Raw genomic sequence first — 3,803 nt, forward strand, 5'->3', positions numbered from 1 at the left:
CACAGACTCCGCCCCCAGCACGGCTCCAATCGAAGCTGAAGTGAAGCCGTTTCAGAACATTTTGCTCTACATATTTGAGTTGTTTGCCATGCTTGGTAAGTCATTTTTTCAAAGATTGTTTCAATTATTATTATGAGCTTTTACTTCTGTGGCTCTTTGGAGTTGAGACAAAGCTGTGTGAAAGGCATTAGCCACGTTGCTCGGTGATAGCATAATATTCTGTTTTAGCTAGCTGAAAGGTATCGTGTGCGGGCAAATAGTACAGCCTTGAAAAAAAGCATGCATATGAATTTTCAGTCAAGTTTTTGGTCAAATACACCTAAAACAATGTCTAGAATGTGAAATGTTGGTATAATGGTGCTACTTCAAGCCTGAAAACGATCTCCCACAAAAAGAACGAGCAAACAGCAGTAGCAGATGTCCTGACTGGGTTGTACGTTTAGATCCCTCCAGAGTTTTGTACACACTGTTTAGGTAAAAATGAAAAAGATTGAGTTTTTTAATTTAGTTCACCATTAACTGTTGTCTGTGTTCTTCAGTTGTTTGAGAGAGCACCATTTTAACAAACATGTTCAGGTAGAATATTGCCTTTAAATATGGGCATTGGATTCGTATTTGGAATCTTTTGGGAAAATAGCTCAAAAATTATAATTTTTTTTTTATTTTTATTTTTTTACTGTGCTGCAATTGATTGCGAGAATATTTGTGCAATTAATTAGTGCGCAACTAATTTTTATTGAATCTCCACACAGGATATGCTTGTGAAGGTGGAATATGGGGGAGAGCAGAAGTGATGAATGGAGGACATGCATATTGTATTGAAGAAAAGAACAATGAGCATGCTGCTGCATTTATCTATGCCAGACCGTTTGATAAACAATATTCTAATGAAAGTGAGAACATGTACATTGCTCCATGTTGTTACATGTTTCAGAAAATGTTTTGAAATTGTAGTGCACAGTTCAAAATAAATGTTTTTTAAAAACCATTGCCTCTTTGTAATACGTGTTTATTTCCAAAGTAATTTCTAGAAGTTCAGAAGAGTAAAATTCAAACTTTTTAGAATTAATTTGAAGATAACTCTTATGTAGTGTGGGATTATAATATTATTTTATGCCATGTTAGACCCTTAATTAAAGATTGTGAATTATGTAGTTTTAGTTTGCATTATTCTCCTGAATTAGAAGAAGGTGATAACTATTGCATTTGTTAAACTGATTTGCATTACATTAGACTGCTGATTTATTGTGAATGAATGATATTGTTTTATGATGCATTATACTGCTGAGTTATAAGAAATACTGTTCGCAGAAAGTCATCGCCTTATTTGTCTGATTAGAAAAGAACAGAACATACTGGAGAGGTTTTCTGCCCCATCTCAGCAGGAGCAGATAAACAGGGAGCCAAGGTCGTAGCTTAGGCGCTGTGTGAGAGAAAGAATGTGAATGTTTAGGCTTTTATGATTAGGTGGGGGCCACTAGAGGCTATAAGAGTTTGATCAATGCTCCACCATTTTGAGATCTGATGCTGTCTGCGTACGGTGTCCATCTCCCACGCGTGTGATCATTAAAATCATCGTTTGACTCAACCCGGCTGGACCAGTGTTGTTATTTTGGTTTTTCCTCTTGTATCCATCCCCAATATTTGAATCCGTAACAGTAGTTAAACTAGAATACTCTGTGAGAGTTAGTATATATATATAGTATAACTCTTAACACCTAGTTAGCATTAGTAAGTGTTAAATTATCAACTCCAGACAGATTTGGTACTTAACACTAAATCAGAGTTAACGTACCAACTCTCCAATAAGAGTTAAATTAACTCTCTCTGGTGTGGACCCATATAGACACTTTAAAAGAGTTGAACTCAAATCTGACAGTGTTAATTTGGACATGCTGGATTTGCTGTGCACGTAAACCTGTTCCATACTCAATTTCAATAACTCAATAACTAAAAATAGAGCGTTTTTTTTAGTTTCCTTGTTTTTCTCTGCTCATGTTCTGCCTACCTGTTTCAAGCTAAATGTTTTTGATATAAATAAAGTTTAAAGTATTCCTACATTATTACATTATTGTAGCACAAGTTTCAGTTAACTTTGCATAGAAATAAGTGATAAAATCTTTCGTCAAGGAGCTACTTTTACTTTCTTACCTACTTACTAGGAATCGGTACTTCAGCTTTTACTAAAGTATTTTTTAACACTAGTATCTGTACTTCTACTTAAGTACAGAATGTCTATACTTTGCCACCTCTGACTACAGAACTAAAAAGGGTTCTCCGAAAACTCACAAAGTCGCAATAACTCAGTCAATCAATCGGTTCTTTTGAAAATCACGAATATCCACAGAATCTTTAGCCCACAAAAGTAATGGAAACACCAACATGTTGCAAAATGATCAGAAGAATTATACAAGTTAAAACTTTGTAGCAGAAAAATAACACACATCATGGAAAAAGCTATTCCGAATGGAAAAACAAAGGTGATGTTTTTATGTCACGCAAGGGAACGTGATCAAAATCTGGGGCTTCAAGCACACGACTGCTGCAAAATGTATGAAGGGATCTAACTGGGATAAAAGAGGTCTTGAGTGCCTGTGTCTTTTTCTTCTGAAACGCTCCTGCTACATCTAAAATATGAAACCGAATGTCAGTTATTCATCGTTAGAGTGCAATGCTAATTATGCTAATTACACAGTGACATAAATTAGTGGATTGCAAACAAGGCGTTTCAGGCTGCTCAACAACAGTACTTTCTGCAAGAGGAAAAATAATATTGGTCTCTAAGTTACAGTGTGATCACTATTTTTATTTTTTGTAAATTAGTCTCCTTTTGCAGTATTGTACCGTTGATTGAGATACACGGAGGAGTGTACTTGCAGCAAAGTTCTACTGTCATCTTCACCTCGCATACAAAAGTTTATTATACTTCAAAATCACATCTATCATTACTAGCATTTGGTGTTTGCAACTCGGAAGCCACAGAGTGCATTTTTGGATAACTGGGAACCATCAAAACTGCTATAGGTGAATCCTAAAATGAAAAATGTTTCCTGGAAGTGCAAGTATTATGTCCCTCTAAGGCTTTATCCCACTCATATACAACTGATATAAAGACAGAGTTCATACTTCATCTTTTCTGCTGCTGCAGGTGGTAGTGGTGATGGTGATGGGGGGACTTAAGAACCAGCAGCATTTCATATTTCTGATTCTGGTAATGCACTGCCTTGCTATTAACAAATTACCCCAACGCCACACAGGCAGTTAAGTGAGTGAATTAGCTGGTGTTTGAAAATGGTGGCATTAGCACTCCTTCTGCTCAGAAAGTGCATGCATGTGTAAATGTGTGTGTGCGCTAGGGCCTCTGTGCTTCTTTTTGCTAACTTTCCACCTTCTCTCATGTGCCACAAAGACACATTTCAGCTTACATTTGCGGAATTGAATTCATAATTGCTTGTTGGCCGTATAAATTTCTGCATAATGAAATGCTTTCATAATAATCAATAAAGTAAATAGAGCGAGTCCATTTAAAATGTTGTAGCGTGAGGAAAAGGATCGAGCTGCTTTCGGTGCTTCAGTGTGTTACCTTATCGCTGCTTATAGCACGTAGAAGAGAAGCCGAGTGGATTCCAGTTTGGAAAGAAAATCCCCACTTGGATACTGCTATCTTTCTTTCCTGGGTGATGACATCCAGGAGGCGAGGAAGGATGGATGTCTGTCTGTGGTGTTGGAACCAGTCCTAGCACTTAGGTGCCCCCCCACCCCCAGTTGTCCATTCTTTCTAGCCAGCTCATAGTGGATTGTGC

This window comes from Rhamphochromis sp. 'chilingali' (genome assembly GCF_963969265.1).
Source record: "Rhamphochromis sp. 'chilingali' genome assembly, chromosome: 13".
Classification (NCBI taxonomy): domain Eukaryota; kingdom Metazoa; phylum Chordata; class Actinopteri; order Cichliformes; family Cichlidae; genus Rhamphochromis; species Rhamphochromis sp. 'chilingali'.